The following is a 16,804-nucleotide window of genomic DNA, read 5'->3' as shown; positions in this document are numbered from 1 at the left end:
CCTCTTCAGCCAGACTTTTGTCTAGTTTTATTCTCCAGGTTATCACCATCAAATTACCATGCATACTACCTTTAGGCTAGCATAAATGTGTGGAAGGTGAGTAGTTACATCTCCCACTGAAGAGGAATAAGGTGTATTCATATAAAGCTTGCTGTTTCAATAACTCTCACCCTTAGCCTTTGAAAACTTTATCTTTTGAGCTCCAGCCTTCTGACCTCATCCTTAGCTGTATTATGAGAGAAGTATTATTTACAGTCTTGATTTTTCTTTGTTCCTTCAGGTCCACAAGAGCTTGCTTCACACCAACGAAGAAGCAGCTCAGGTGTGTGGCTGGGTGTATGAAATGCACCTCCAAATAGACATTTCAGGTACAAAAGCTACATCCTGCAATGGCATATGTCTGAGAACAGAGCAGTCCATTCATTTCTGTCTAAAAAAAAAAAAAAAAAGAAGGCATGTTGGAATACACACTCACAAAAATCAGGCCAAGAAACAGGGAAAGCTCCCAAGCTTGGGAGAACATCAGTGCTGGAGCAGTCTCTTGATGAGCTAATGCAACCTATGGTAAATCAGACCTTAGTAGCAGTTGTAGTTCATCTTCTACATAATAGTAAATCAGAAAATTTTTAGCAATAGGATTTGCATGTGTGTTATAGGCTTTTGACTGTTGACAACAATTTAGTTAATAGTAATTCTTCTGGTTGAATTCCAGCTAAGTTGTTGCAAAAAATCACTATAGCATAGTTCAAATATCACCGTCCTGAGAAAAAACACTTTACATTATGATAAACAAGAAGTACATAAAACTCTGCAATAACTAGTCAGCTTTAAGCCGAAATAAAGCACAGCTAAATATACCCAGAAGGGTGAAATGCTACCTCAAATGTCCTAGTAAAGAAAATAATTAGTCCTTAAGAGTTATCCAAATTAATCAAGAATAATAGGAGAGAGGCTACCTCAGATCCTCCTTCCACCCTCCTTTTTTTAATTGCCTTCATTTTATATGCAGATACAAATTAGCCTTAGATCACACTTGTAAAATATTAAAATTTCAGCAGGATTACCATTCAGCTAACTTGTATTCTGAAATGGATTGTACCTTGGATGCATCTCTTTAAATATAAGAAACAAAAAGCAAAATTTGGTTATTATTCATTTCCTACTTTTTGGAGCAAATTTGCACAATTTGAACACCTCTCTGGGAGTCTCAAAACAAAGGTGGGATTTTTTTTTTTCTTTTTTTTTCTTTTTTTATTTTTTCCCTAGAAAGGTCGAATATCTGATCATGTCATCCAGATAGCCCTTTCCAGTAGGGGATGAAAGATTGCTGTTGTTTAATATTTCTTTTGTCCTTATAAGCCAGAACATTGTCAGGGACCCATTGTGATATTCCCTGTCTGGTGAAATCACACTCTCAGGGATTTAAAACAGAAAAATACTGAGGACATGGTGACAATACAGACAGGTATGTTAGAAATCGTAGTGGACACAGTAATCATGAGTGATTGCCAGGATAACTATTTTTCTGTTTGCTTGCACTTAGCACTTCTAAATACATTCAGCCTTGAAAATCCCATCTATGGAGCATGCATTGCTATACTAAAGCCCTGTGAGGGTGAATTAATAGTGCTCTTGTAATTCACACTTCCAGGAGTGCTTTTTTCATCAGTGTAAGCCACGGTGTTAATGCCATGGCTTTGTACTTGTATTTCAATGCAGAAAACACCTTGGTTTGTACTACTTCATTTTGGCTGTGATTCAACAAAGCACTTAAATATGAGCTTAACTTTAAAGCATGAGGAGTCTCACTGATTATAATGAGACTACTCATGTGTTTAAGGTTAAGTATGTGCTGAAGTGTTTTGCTGGATTAGGACCTCAGATATTATTAACACTTATTTATTGGGGAATGTGGAGGCAAGGGTGAAAGAGAGAAAATGCATGTTTTAAGCCATAATGTCTGACTTTTTTATATTAAAATTGCCTGAGATGAAATATATACCTGAATTAGAGGAAAAAGGTGAGAATGTTTTTGTTCTGCATCTCAGAAGTTCCCATAAATGTGTGATTGGGAAGATTGATTTTACATATGGCATCTTCCTGTTTCATTAGAAAGCCACAAACACTGCAATTTTTTTCAGAATAATTATTATTTCTGTTTGATATATCAATAATGCTCTTGCTGTAATTATGGCAGGAATAATGAATGCATCTTCTGTCTGCCATGAATTACGCTGCCTTGTGCTCAGCTAGCCTGGTGGGCTTTAACAATGTCTCAGACAAATGAAACATATTAAAGTTTGTTATGCACAGCCACTTTCAGTGTAACAGGACTACAGGTCTATTCCTGAGCCAATTTTTTATGCAAACTATCATTTCAAAAAGACAAAAGTGTTTCTAATTTCTCCCTTTATCAGAAGAGGGGTTGACACAGGTTTGAAGAAGAATTGGTGCTTGAGATCTATTTTTCTTTCTCTACAGCCCACCAGTGACTTTCAGTCACCCTTTCTTACACTGCATAGCATCCTGCAGTTCAGGAGGTCTCACCAACATGAAGTGACTACTGGCGGATATTGCGCAGTGAGAATGAGAGGTGGCAGAATCCGGCCTGTGAGCTGGGGCCCTCAGCACACCATCAGATGCATCCTTCTTTGAATGGAAGGAATATGCCACAATTTTTGTCAGACAGGTAACCTTCAAAGGACTTTGTTGTTAATTTCAGAGCTGTTTTCTTTCTAAAAATTTCATGATGGAAAAATAACTTGGCTACACTGATGGCTTTAGACTGAAGGATTTCCCAGTCTCACTTTGCATTTTGCCTGGCCATTTGGAGTGGTTACGCCTGTCACCTCATCACTAAATCTAGTAATGAAAATGGACCTTTTAATGAGTTACATACAATGCATAATTGCTTTAAAACTCTAACATCCTTTATGCAAATGATTCTTTGGAGAACATTAATTAGTTTTTAAGGAATATTAATTTCTCCAAACCACAAAAAAATATATATTACTACAGGGAAATGGGCTTGAATTAGTTTTAACTATGATAAAATTACACTCTGTGACAATTAATCAAGTGGAGCACAAGAGAGCCTGGTTTAAATGAAAAGTATACTGTTAATACTGCTTCCCATGGTTACAACTAATTAGTATGCATAAATAGCATTTTAAGAAGAATATAAGTTACCTGTGCTTCGAAATATTTCCTCCTTGCACCTTGTGGTGAAAATAGCACGGATACTGATAGTTCAGAGGTACCCTTGTGTCAACATGATTCTAGGAATATATTTCTAAAACATACAAGTTTTAATCAGTGCCCCAAGAGTGCATAACAGGGCAGCTACCAAACAGCTTCAGTTCAGGCTATTAAAAAAAAAAAAAAAGAAAAAAAAAGCTAAGTGATTCTACCCTAACAAAACTGTGCTCGAGATACTTCAGTACAAACAGAGCTGCCCTTGGGGCATCATGTATACTTAAAATAAAGCATTGAAATAACACTACAAAGTTAATTTTATTAAAATTAACAATGCCTTTCTCTCCATCATTCTCACATTAAATGGAGAACTGAGGAACGAACAGTTCGTCCATTTTGCAGGTTTGACCACAGATTGTTTTCTGAATACTTAAAGGTTACATTTCAATGAAAAAATAAAGGAAAAAAAAAACCACAAAACCCAAACCAGTTATGTTCCATTGCCACTAAGTGAAGCTTTTTTTAATGGGAAGCCAAGGCACACAATTTATTTGCATATAAATATGGAGCTAAAGACTGCCCCCAGATACACTCACCAAAATCCAGACTACCTTTAGTGAATTCTTGTGGCATCATGGAGTTGTTCTACTTTACAGGTAATGTAACTGAGATCAGAATTTGAGAATTAATAACATACTGACTCCTCAATTCCTGTTGATCCCAGGCACTGAATTCTGCAACTGAAGAGCCCCAGCCCTGCCTCTGTACCATGCTAGAGGGAGGCCAGTGTTCTCCCATCTTTTTTCTCCTGGTTCACATATCTATACAGCCAGAAGGTCTCTGTGGACAGCATTACAGCATTGGAGGTATAAAAGACTCTCCAGAAAACTAAAATATACTCAGAAAATTAAAACTCTCTTTCCTGCTGGCAAAGTGAAGTTGCAGTGGTAGTAGCAGTCACAGTCCTAGTGGCAGTGTTTGTGAGAGGAGGTATCTCCAGCTCCACAACCAGTGCTGACCTTGACAGTCTCCAGGAGCCAGCACCCACAATGTGGGCAGGTCTTTCTATCTGTGAGGCTATGCATAATTTATTCAGCGGTGCGCTCTGCAGTATGTCCCAAGATCAGCAGAGGCAGGACAGTGATGGGCGGCCACAGGAAGTAAGATGTACTTCCAGCTCTTGCAGCCTAGAAACAGCATGGATGTCTACCAGCTTCTTCTCAGCGTTCTCCAGGCTGGAAGTCCAGCCCTTATGGTACATTGCTGTTATCATCATCCTGATGCTTCCTTACTTATCCATAAACTTATACATATATGCACCTTGATTTTGTTGGAATAACAGCTGTGACTACAAATGACAAATAGTTTATTGCGGTTTTCTTAGAGGACAGTCTGAGAAATCTGATTACTCAACATTACTTTTTATGCTATGGGATTTTAGATCTAAGCAACTTATCAGTGATACCAATAGAATGCTGTGGCCTTGGGCAATCATGACTTTTTCTACTATTTATCTTATGTTAAACTTTTAATATTTATGAAGACTCCTAGAGACAGGATAGACCTTTCTGAATATTTCACAATAAATAAGGAAATAAATAAATGGTGTTTGTGCATTGTTTGCTGCTAACTCTAATCCCTTTGGTTCTAAACAGTGCTTTTAGTGCTCTAAGCAAGTACAATACACTATAAAAGGGAGCAGGCACTGCTTCTCTGTAGACAGGTATAATATGTTTACACCATGTTTCAGACTTCCCATGGGAATGAAAAAAGCTTTTATTTTCTAATGTTGCTGTTTGGATTTTTTTGTACATGAAAAAATTTTTTAAAAACACAGTAATGACCAAATCTAAACTAATATATCCCTGGATCTGTTGCTGCTATACTTAGGATTTTATTTTTTTTTTAATTATAAGAAAAAAAAATACTGAATTTTTTGTAGTTGTTTGTTCTTCAGTGTAATTTAAGAGCCTCACAAATACATTTAAGTCACCATAATTGTATTAAATTTTATTTCTTTGTAATACGGGTTGTGTGTTTTCCTGTATTGGACATTTAACACTATATTATCTGGTATTTAAGGGAAAATAAGATGTGGGCAACACTATTCAGCAGAATTCAGATTCAATAATCAAGCTTTTCTTCAATGAAATACAGCCAATGCAAAATCCTGGGTAATTTATTCAGCAAATTCAGCAAAGGCAGAAACAGAAAAAAGGAATGAAAAAACAAGTGGTTGACAAAAGGCAGCATTTTAAGCTCCATAGCTAAGCTCTGTAGTTCATTTATTTTGACAGCTTTATAAATATCATGGAGACAGAACTGTAATGGTATGAAATTTGAGCACTACCCCATTTCTTGCCAAATGTTACAGGAATTTTAGAGTAAAACCAAATTTTAATCAGTGCTGTTGTCTGAATTCTTAAAACCTACTTATCAAATATGTTTGGATGCAAACAGAAAAGCTTCCCAAAAGTAATGAATTTTTATCTAATACTAAAGAATGTTAACACCTTGCAAATATTCAGTGTCACTGCAACAAAATCCTTAACTTGGATTTAATGTGTTCAAGTAGAACTGCTTCCATTTCCATGCTCAGTTGAATTTTGTCTAAATAGAATGATATTGAGTGTTTTTATTTATAATATGCCTGGAAGAATACACTAATGTGTCATTAACATGCAGCAAACAAAGCGGAGGAGAAGCTAGAAGTTGTATACTATCTGCTTTGGAAGGGAATACCATAGCTAGGTTTCAGTTGTGGATTAAGACAATGTAAGTGCCTATGTATAGGCAGTGACACATGAGCTAAGGGACTAAACTGTCATTACACTCAGTGCAGTATACAGCATCTCTGAGGCCTAGCTGTCATTAGGGATTCACTTCAGTTGTCTAGACACAGGCAGCTGGTACTCTTGCAGATGTCCATGGGCATCTTTTCCACATGCCAGATGCAGCTGCAGGTCTCCCTGTATGAGATTTGCCCACCTGATACAGGTGTCCAAGATAGCAGCACTAGAAACAGCTCCAGATGCCAATGTTCAGCCAACTCAGTTAGCCCTGTTTTAGGGTGTGCTTTCTGACATTTGAATAAGAAATTAGCAACTCTCCCTTTTGAATGTCTTCATAGAGTTGTTTTATGCTACACACTTTCAGCACTGCTTATCATGAACCAGGATATTGACCCCAATATAGATACTTGCTGTTTTCCAGGACAAAAATTCCATTTTCTTCTCACATGTAATAGCACTTATGGGAAACCCTCACATAGTCACATGGATTTCTAAGATCAATAAATGAACATAAAAAATCTTAACTTCAGAAACCTCATATCCTAGCTTAAAATTATTTTCCAAAGCTAACTTACAAACTTACTAAAGTAATTTGTGATCTCTTACCCCTTAGGTCAGCACTGTCACCATCCAGTAACAAAGTAAAACATACAAAATGCTTTTCTTTTTTTTAAGACTGTAAAACTTCATAAAATAAATCACTGCAAAATTTACTACAGTTCTGAACAATAGCAACTGGAACGTGTGATTCCTGTAGGAATAACATGAGTATAGGATCCTGACATCTGTCAGAAGTGTTCATTTTTCAAAACATGCTGTCAATATGTCATTAATATTAAGAGAAATAAGGTTAGTAAAGTTCAATATATATTGAAGAGTTTCCTTGACATTTAACACATCATATTAAAAGCTTCTTCAAGAGGAAAGAAATATCAACTTGTCACCTAGAGATTGAAATTGAACTGCTCTGAGACAAAGTGCTGTTTCTTCCCCATGATGAAATTCACAGGATGGGCAAAATGTCAAGATAAAAATAAACTATCTGGGAAAAAAAAATCAAAAGAAATATAGCCATTGTTACTGTTACTGCCAAAATAATCTAGAAAATCCAGTTGCTCCCCTGTAATAATATGTGACAGTAATCCACACACATTCAGATCTTCTCTTGAAACACAGTGGAAAGTACTACTGGAGATATAGTCTGCTCCATGTAGTTTGTTAAATTACCTGGGAAGAAAATAGCTTATTTTTTTAAAAATATGTTTATCACATTTTCAAATCACAAAGCGTAAAAATTTTTTGATTTCTGAAAGAATGTTGTAAGTAAGGAAGCCCTATAGCTTTATGATATAGTATGCAGTGAAACTGATTGCCAAATCACAGATAATCCTAGTTGGACAATTTTACATTGAAAGACTGCTGAATATTTTTTCTGAATATATTCATTGATAAAAACTACTGTAAATGTATGTAAATATATTGCTGAATGAGCAATGCCAAGTACAAATGCCTTAGTCATAAAAACAGTAAAGAGATATTAATAGGAAGCCTAGGATAAGACCTATTATTTTTCAAAACAGATTTTGGTGTCTGAAACTACTACAGATATGCATGCTTTAGTACATCTCAGTCTTTTGGGTTTTGTGGCCATGACTGTGCGAGAAGAAAAATTAATACTCTAAATGCTTCTCTGCAGTAGACAACAAAATATGGGTGCTTGCTTACAGTTTGTAAGTGTAGACTCTGGCTGCTATTACAAACAAGATGTTACTGTAAAGCTTGCCACAAATCTAAGTTTTCATGATCAGTATCTCATGCTATCTTGCATTCCAAGTATCTCCTATAGTTTACTTAATATTTTGGAAATATATAGAAACTGAATCTATTCTTTAACTGTATCTTCAATTCTTTACATGTGTATTAGTGGCATTACAAATATTTAGCAGCATCTTTATGTTTCCTTTTCTCATCTAAAAACTGTGTATACATTTCTCTTCAACAAAGATGCATGCTCCAGAATTTGAGTTCCAATTTAAAACCCAAGCAAATGCTTCACAACTCTCCATCTTCCAAGTGCCTTTAAAATGTCTATTGTCAAATAAAAGCTCAAAACCTTATATTCACTCCCTCACCATGTTTCCAAATCCATTATATGATAACCTCTTCCCTAAACCTAATAACAGAGAAGCCAATAACTATTTAAAAAGATCACCCCTTTTACCAAGAAAAAGCAGTGCACAGAAATTTATTAAGCTGGTATCACAAATGTAGCTGTGACTATGCATTATAAATCCTTTATTGTCTGATAAAAATGAATTCTAGCTGCTTGTTTGAAAATTAATTTTCTTTGAAGTGCAACTTTTTTTTGCCACCACACTTAACTGTTTTCTTGAAAGGTAATCTTTGACAGGGAACAGGTCCTTCTAGACCAGCATTTTCAGAAGGCAGACAGATTAACTCATCAGTCACAAAGAGAAGATGTAGAAAAAATATTGTAAGAATAATCAAAGAAAACTCATTTTCCTTGCAATTGTGCCCTGACAATTCCAAGTTCTGATCTTAAACAACCTCAAGGGAAAAGATGTGACAGAAAGACACAGAATGTGTTTTTCATCATATTATTTATTTTAGAATTCTCCTTAAAAAGGCCAGATACAACAGATACAAGACTGAATGTTTATTCAAGATTCATCATGTCAGCTCTTGGTAGTTCATTCACACACATACACGTACAAAAATCCCAATTATGTTGAAAGAACACCATAAAACTATAGAGGAAAACTTTCAAATGTTAGGAAATGCTCATCTTTAATTTTCCTTTGCATCCTTCACTCTTTGTACATAAGGTTCATGACAAAATCTAATTATGTGATCACTTTTCCACAGGACCTCTGCTTCATTCAGTGCACAGAATGTTCATATAATGAGTAACTACTCAATATTTTGTTTCCTCCTCATTTTTCAGTGTGTGACCCCAGGCCTTATTTACTGCACACTAGTCAAGCCCTTCTCTCAAGACAGAATTGTTAATTTCCTCCTGAGTTTCTCTGTTGCTCATCACCACAGTACCTAAACAATTAAAAATATTAATTAACCAGCCTTCACAACACTCCTGCAAGATTATAGAGAAACAAAGAGCAAAGAAATTAAGGTCAAGAAGGTCTACTAATTTGGTGTCTGTGGACAATAGTCTCCTTTAGTGCATATTCCTTTCCTTTTGTGCAATGACTTGTAACCTTTATTAAATACATGTATATATTATACAATTAAAGCCCGCAGCATAGTACATTTGCAGAAGGCAAAATTGCGATTAGAAAAGTGAATTCTGAAATGTCCTGACTATTGAATGATTTTCCTTCTCGATGCTAATACAATTCGTACAACAGAGCTTTTTTTGTGACATTATCTAAAGTGTTAATGAAAAAATGCAGTTCTATCATGTGGTATGAAACTGAAAGTAACAAGGGTTTATACCAGGATGAGAAAGCTTTGTGCTACCTGATCTGAAAGAATAGTTGACAGTGGTGATAATTCGTTAGCGTTTGTGTGGACCAAGGAGCAGGAAGGACGAGGACACTGGGTGAAATTCATAGATGCTGCTGGTAGCAGGGGAATGGCATGAAGTGGGAATCCTAAGGTCCAGTAGAGATTTTGCAAGGCAAAGCACTCTTTGGGAAAAGATTAAATTTTTTGTCTGCATCCTTATTCCTTCATAAAATTGATCCAAACCTCTCCCTAGCCAATCTCTTCTCCACATCTTTTTTTTTCTAATAAACCCACTCTGTCTTGTAGGGACTTCATGGATAACATCATATAGCCAATAAAGTATTCAAGGAAAGCCATTTAAACTAACCATAACTAACAATACACAATCCTATATTTCTAAACAGATCCAAAGCCAGATAGCCAAAAATTCTTTCATTTCTTTTAATCTCTTGGATGTGAACTTTGCAACATTTGTCCCTTTGGTAATTTTTAGGTTGTTTTTTTTTTAATTTTTTTCTGGTACATCTTGTGAAACATTTCCCATCAAAGACAGAATGTCTCTGAAAAAGATACAACCTTCAAGCCATCAGAATGCATTAATATCTAACTTTTCCTCTGCAATTTAATCTATTACTTAAACTCTGAGTTAAAGCCTAGTTTCTTTAAAGGAATTGAAGTTTTGAAGTAATCCTCTCTCACAAGGGCACAATCATCTACTTGTCTGAAAACCTAGCTAATTTCCTTATATCATGCCTGGATTACAAAGGCAAGCTGGAACAAAAGTGAAATAAAGCAATGTATCCTTTTCCTTCTACTTATCACTCATCAGTGAGGCACAGACTCCTGCATCATGAGGGATGGTCTCAGCTGAGCAGTTGCACTGTCACCACCTTCCCCATTTATACACAGAAGCAGATGGCTTCTCACCTACTGCTGTCTCTCGAGGGGTTTAACTGTAGTCATGTAAATGAAGCGTTCAGTTAAAAAAAAAAAAAGTTAGAGCACAGTTTACTGATGCTTTCAATTTGTTGTGTTTAGTGACCTCTAGTGCTAAGGGGCTGTGTTTATTTCCACACGGTATTTTCTTCTAGGATAGAATATACAAATATATGGTGCAATCAGCCATAGTTGTGTTCAAGGATGCATGTGAACATTATTCTCCTCACCTATACTGCTCTCTAAATATCTGTTGTTTTTTAAAGGAAGTTATTGCCATGTGCTTGTCCAAACCTGCCATAGTGTTAAGCACATTAGCAATGAGCACAGAGACTCTTTTCACTGAGCAGTGTTAAGGCCTAGTCTCTGCTATGTTCAAGAATACAGGGAATATGAGGTGAGTTAAAGAGGGTCTGAAGCTCTTAATTTGCTCATTAGTGAGCAAAAGTAACTGTATCTGCTTTTACCAAAAACACACACTACCTGACACTCTATGACTATGATCATGAAGGAACCACAGAAAAAGCGCTGTATGCCAAGTCAAAACTGGCATGCTCTGAGCAACTGATTTGCATTTGGTTTAAGCATTGTATTTAAGGAAAATATAGAGTTTGTAACCAAATGGTATTTTAGAATAAGAACCTCAAAATAATTTATCTTTTTTTTCTGTTCATTAATTGTTCTGAACAGATCTGGATACGCAGGTGTACCTATTTTTTTTCTGAAACAAAAATTAGGAACTCTTTCCCAGAGAATCTTAACACTGGTTTTGGGTACGCCATACCTATGGATTACTAATAGAATAAGGATGGTGTTTGACTGATGCAGTTTCTCTACCAAAGACTAATATCTGATGGTTTTGATGGGATTGTAGATTATGTGAAATTAGGTTTTAGGTATTTAACGCCTTATGCAGAAACTTGAAATAAACAGCTAGACACCTCAAAAGTTCAGATAAAGAAGAATGTTCCAAACCAGCAGACTATTAGGAAACACTGAAAAAGTACTAAAGCAAATGAAAGATGCAAGCACTGCTGGTAGAGTGGAAAAAGGCTGTGGAATGCAAGGTCAAGTGAACAGGGACATAATTTCTTAAATTCTTAACAAAGAAAACAAAACATAAAAAAAAAAGGCCATTAGAATAGCAAAAATAAGATCTGAAATCGGCTAAGTTTCAACAGAGATCTGAATGTAGCGTTAGGGAGAACTAGTGAAAGGATGAGATAATGTGGAATGAGAGTTGCCAAAGAGATCACAGCCAAGGAGAAAATTGAAGAGGCTCAGGAAAATTTTAGCTGCCTCAGCAAATAAAAAATGACTGAATCTTCAGCACTACTTCAGATAGAAAGAATTTGTAGATAGCCTAGATGTGAAGGATGAATAGCAAAGGTAAATGAGTTGGAAATGACACAAGGTATGGCTTCAGTTGTCAGGGAACATGGTGGTATTGTAAATATGCTAATAAATAGGAAAAACAGGGAAACTCTTAAAAAAAAGCAAGGAGTGACAAGCTGAAATATCTGCTGGGCTGGAAGAAAATAGCTTGAGATTTAGAAGAAGAGTTTGTTAGCCACTGACAGGTTTTATAGTGCAAGAGCCACCAGGACTGATAGGGAAAAAAAGCAAATTAAAATGTAAAAGATAATTAAAGTTGTAAGTTCAAGGATACTGAGAAACCTGAAAAAATTAAGAACACTCAAGGAGGATGCAGCCCTAGCAGCTGATAACCCTTTCAAGAAACTCAAGGTAGGAGGATATGACCAACTGTCAAAAGCAGAAAAGAGAAACTTGTCTGTTCACCGACACCAAAGCAGTTTCCATAAACTCACTTTGCTTTCATTCAAACACTAAAAAGGCAAACAATGAAAAGAGCTTGCTCTCAATGTGGGATGTTAAGGACAAGGGAAAAGCACTGGAATAAGGTGGCTAATAGCTCATTGTCATTATACATCCATCAATCAGACAGTGGAGAAAAGCAAAGGGAAAAAAGAATTGGAAATGACAGTACTGTAACTCCATTCTTTGGACATAGTAAAGTAGGCCAAATCTTAATTTCTCACTTAATTGCAAGTAAATTTAGTCCAGCATATTGCCTTGAAAATGTCATGCAGTTTAACTAATGTCATTATAAATACTATGTTTCTTTTGGTTTGAGTTCACTTTCATATTATTTGCATTCCTTATAAGCCTGCTTGTGACATATTTCTATGTGTCTTTATTTCTAGGTACAGAACATATTTAGGAGGAAATCTCCCCCACACAGGGGAAACTCAAAGAGGTCTTCTAAACAAGGAAATGGAGAAGAGCCAGTCTGACTAATCAATAGCCTAAATATTTCTTAAATAAAAACAATAGGCAAGAGCCTCAGGCTTAATTAAATATATTTTAACTCCCACAATGAGCACTTAACAACACTTTAAGCAAGCAGCTAAGAGTTTCTCAGAGCAGGGAGTCCTTGAAAAGCATAAAGCTGGGGCAACCAGTTTGTATTTCCTGCTTTAAAGGCTTGGATGTGGAAAATGAAGAGGGAAGAAAGAATCACTCCAGGACTCTGGGGGAGGAGGCTGCCTGCCCTACTGCCCTTGCTGCAGTAGCTTACCCAACAAAGCCCCAGCCAACCAAACCAAGATCGCTGTAAGTCACAGCCCCGATACCTCACAACTGAGTAATGAGGTACTGAATAGAAAAAATTACTTTCCTTTCTATCATCTACATCTTTTCCCATCACTCCAGGATCCTTCAGATTGATACCTTTCACAAACCCACTGGGTGCAAACATATACTCAGTGCAAAGCAGGAACTTCAGCAGAAAAGCAGATGTCTCATTCATCTTGCAGTCTAAATATAGGAATGAAAGTTTCCTTCACTACGTTTGTAGAAAAAAAAAACATGCTGTGAGATTTAAAATGAACTCACATGATTTTATATATAAAAATAATATTAGATCACCTTTTTCAAACATATGCTCAAATTTCTGTGTTTTTTATTTGTATCTTTAGGAAACGCTACAACAGTTGTTTTAAGGTCAATTGGACCAGTGAGATTTAGTCACCTTTTTTCCAATAAACTGTTAATTCCCAATGTTAGAACACAGAATAAAAGAAACAAAACAGTAAGCATGAGCAAAATATGTCCAATAAGAACATGAACAATCTCTGGTATCTTATAAATATGTTTGTCCACAAACATTCATAATTGACTAGCATATTACATTATAAAGAAGAAGTCTTCCTGTTGTAATTGAAATTTGCATGCAAAGCATGGATGGAAATCTATTTTTCCTCTACTTATTGCAATGAACCTTTAACTTAAGAACAAATGAATATTCAAGTAAATGTAAATCACTCAAAGTGATTTTTTTAATGATGTCTTTAGTCATTCACAGAACAACTGCAGAAAAGAATTCTGGATTTCAAATACACTAAAACTTGTTTGTTTCTACAGATGCATTAAAATAAGAGGTCCAAACTCAGAGAATAATAGAAGCCCTAAGTGGCAAGCACTATGGATTACACCATTTCCGTCTACCTCAGCTAGATATTAATTAACATTTTATCAAAGACTAAAGAGCCATTGTAGTAATTTGTTGATGATACATGTTCCACTATTCGAGGTTTTAAATATTGTCCTAGTTCCGTACTGAAAAAGAACCAATAAAAAGAATAGAAAGTTTTCCTTGCATCTGCAGACAGTCAATGAGTGTACCTCTGGTGGCAGAAAAAGTTATTTGGCTTCTGATCTGCAAGAATCAGGAGCCGAAGGACTGATATCAGGACTTTTAGAAGGAAGCCACCATAATGTTTAATGCTGCCCTAATGTTGATTGGCTCACCTCTCCCAGATAATTTCCAAACGTCAGTGAGCTGGCACAGATATGGAATATGAAGCTGAGCAGAATCTCTGTCCATTAGGACACACTGCAAACCTCCACAGGCCCAGGAAATCTGCAGGGCATCAGAGCTGTCAGTGCTCACTTCCATAAGCAGGGCCAAATGCAACCTTTAGCAGATCAGGTGATCCCAATCTGCAACGTGCACATCTTCAGTAGCACACAAGGTGCTGTTTAGTTGTACATGAGTGTTGCTGAAATTCTCACCTCTCATGCATATGTTGCCTGACATAAACCAGGAGCTGCTCCCATCTCCAGAACTGGTATCACAAAAAAATGGGTCAGGACACCTCATTTTCTATTACAATCACTAACTAGCTGCAAAAGTATGTGAGCATTTGCTCTATGCATGTTTGCGGTGTTATTGGCACTCTGAGGACTACTGATAATCTTGAAAAATGTCACTTTACATAAATTCAAGTATGGGGACTTGTTTATAGTGGAGTATCGAACTATCAGTCTGCTGTTGAGCAGGGTTTCAGAATGCTGATCTATAACAGGGAGAGAACAGCAGCAGCGAAATCCTTTAACCAGCACAGAGTCCAATCAATACATTTGAAAGAGCAGTGCCATACCATGCTGACTTACCAGTTCAGGCCATCAGCCTACACACCCTTAGGATGACCACATTTTTGAAAGAACATACCTCCTATTCTTGAAAACTCTCCATAGTTCTGGAGTACCTTAAACATTGTATTCCTATTCTCTTCTGTACAGCCTAATCACACCTTTGCAAATGCATCTATAATTCTCGGTATCTCTGTTTCTCCATCTGTCAAATGTGGATAAAAATACTCTTAAATTACAGAGCTGCTGTGAGGCTTAATTTATTAATGCCTGTACTCTCAGATTCAGAATTGAAAGGAATCATAGATATGAATTATTATTATTATTAATGTTCCATTTCAAAAATATTTTGAAACAATAAAAGAACCAGCAAAAGATGGTATTTTGAAAACACAGGTTGTTAAATCCTTTTGAATATTACCATGCTCAAACTATCAAACAAATCCATTCTATCATACACCAAAAGAACATGTAAAATCATTACAACTGGTTCTTTTGAGCCAGAGTTTTCTGCAGTCATAAGTAAGTATTTTTCTTAAGTATATGAAAAGCTTCAAACAGTGAAAGCAGACAAAGTAACCATGATTTCTCTTGAGAATTCTTGATAATACCACTATCTATTATACAGTGCACGTGGATGACAGTTTGGGGTCTATCAGAATTTCTGAAACAACTCTTTTTGCATGAACTCTTATAAATTAGCTGAACATTGCACCAGAAATTATAAAGCATGGTTCTGTGAGCAGCTAAGTCAAAATAGTCAAATTTAAGAGCCTGAAGCAAATCACGAAAGCTATATTTAGGACCCTAAATCAGGGGCCTTATTTCACAGATACTTAGCATTACTAGTTGCCCTACATGCCATAAGCAATCTCATCATGGCAGAAGTGCCACTACCAAATGCCTTATACATTTGCATGCTGCGTTCTCATACTCTGGAGCCCTGAATCTTGTGCAGTCACAGGTGTGCAGAACAGCACTGCCTTCTACCAAATCAGTTTCCACAGCTGACTAGAACTTGCTATTTATATCTTAGTAGCAGGATATTAGTTTCATAGGATCCTACATACAATTACTGTAAGAGACAGGCTGATATATGCATTATATTACAATTAGATTCTGTATAAGATTTTTTCCCCCCAGAGGAAATATATCCTAAAAGGAACATGCCACCAGATTAGCCTATAGAGGCATAAAACTGAATATTCATATCAAATCCATTAATGCAAAAGTTTTTGTATTAATACAGAGTAATTCTCAGGAAAACTTTCAGAAAAGCTCCATTTCTAGCAGACTTGCTCTGCACTCAGTTTATATTTTAAAAATCTTAACAGCACTATTATCAGACTTGATTGATTGATTGATTGATTGATTAGGAAAATTGAGTGGCAGAGTTTAAGTGGATTCAGGATGCATGCTATAGATCTGTATAATTTTTTTTAATATTTTGTTTTCTCTTTTCTCAGCTGGTAATAGAAATTCTTTCAAGCAGGAGTAGCCACAGCTGTTGTCCTTAAATACTTGGCAGTTTTGCTTACAGTAAGATTAAGTTACCTCAGAATCTGCAGTACTGGCTTTTACTTTGTACATTTGAAATGAGAAATGCTTTAAATACTGCGAATAATAGTTTACTGAAAATCCATAGGGCATAGACATATGTTGTAAATGTAGCTGGAGCAGTTTGAGAAATTGCCACCCCCAGCTCTTTACTACCACCCCACAGCTGGAAATCACACCACACACACAGCTGGAGCACCCTGTGCATCCATATTGGCAGTCATATTTAGTCCCCATGGAAAGCAGACAACTTTGCTTCCATCACCTTCAGAGGGACAGAAGAAATCATGACAATGGGACAGAATAATGTGGAGATGGTAAAATCCTTATAATAGAGCAGAAAATCTATCGTGATTTTGTTGGAAACAAACAGGAGCCTAGCC

Source organism: Pezoporus occidentalis, unplaced genomic scaffold (genome assembly GCF_034315485.1).
Source record: "Pezoporus occidentalis ecotype Australia unplaced genomic scaffold, CSIRO_AGI_Poc_V1 ctg1, whole genome shotgun sequence".
In the NCBI taxonomy this organism is placed as follows: Eukaryota; Metazoa; Chordata; class Aves; order Psittaciformes; family Psittacidae; genus Pezoporus; species Pezoporus occidentalis.
The sequence above is the reverse complement of the archived record's forward strand: the minus strand, read 5'-3'. Positions refer to the sequence as shown.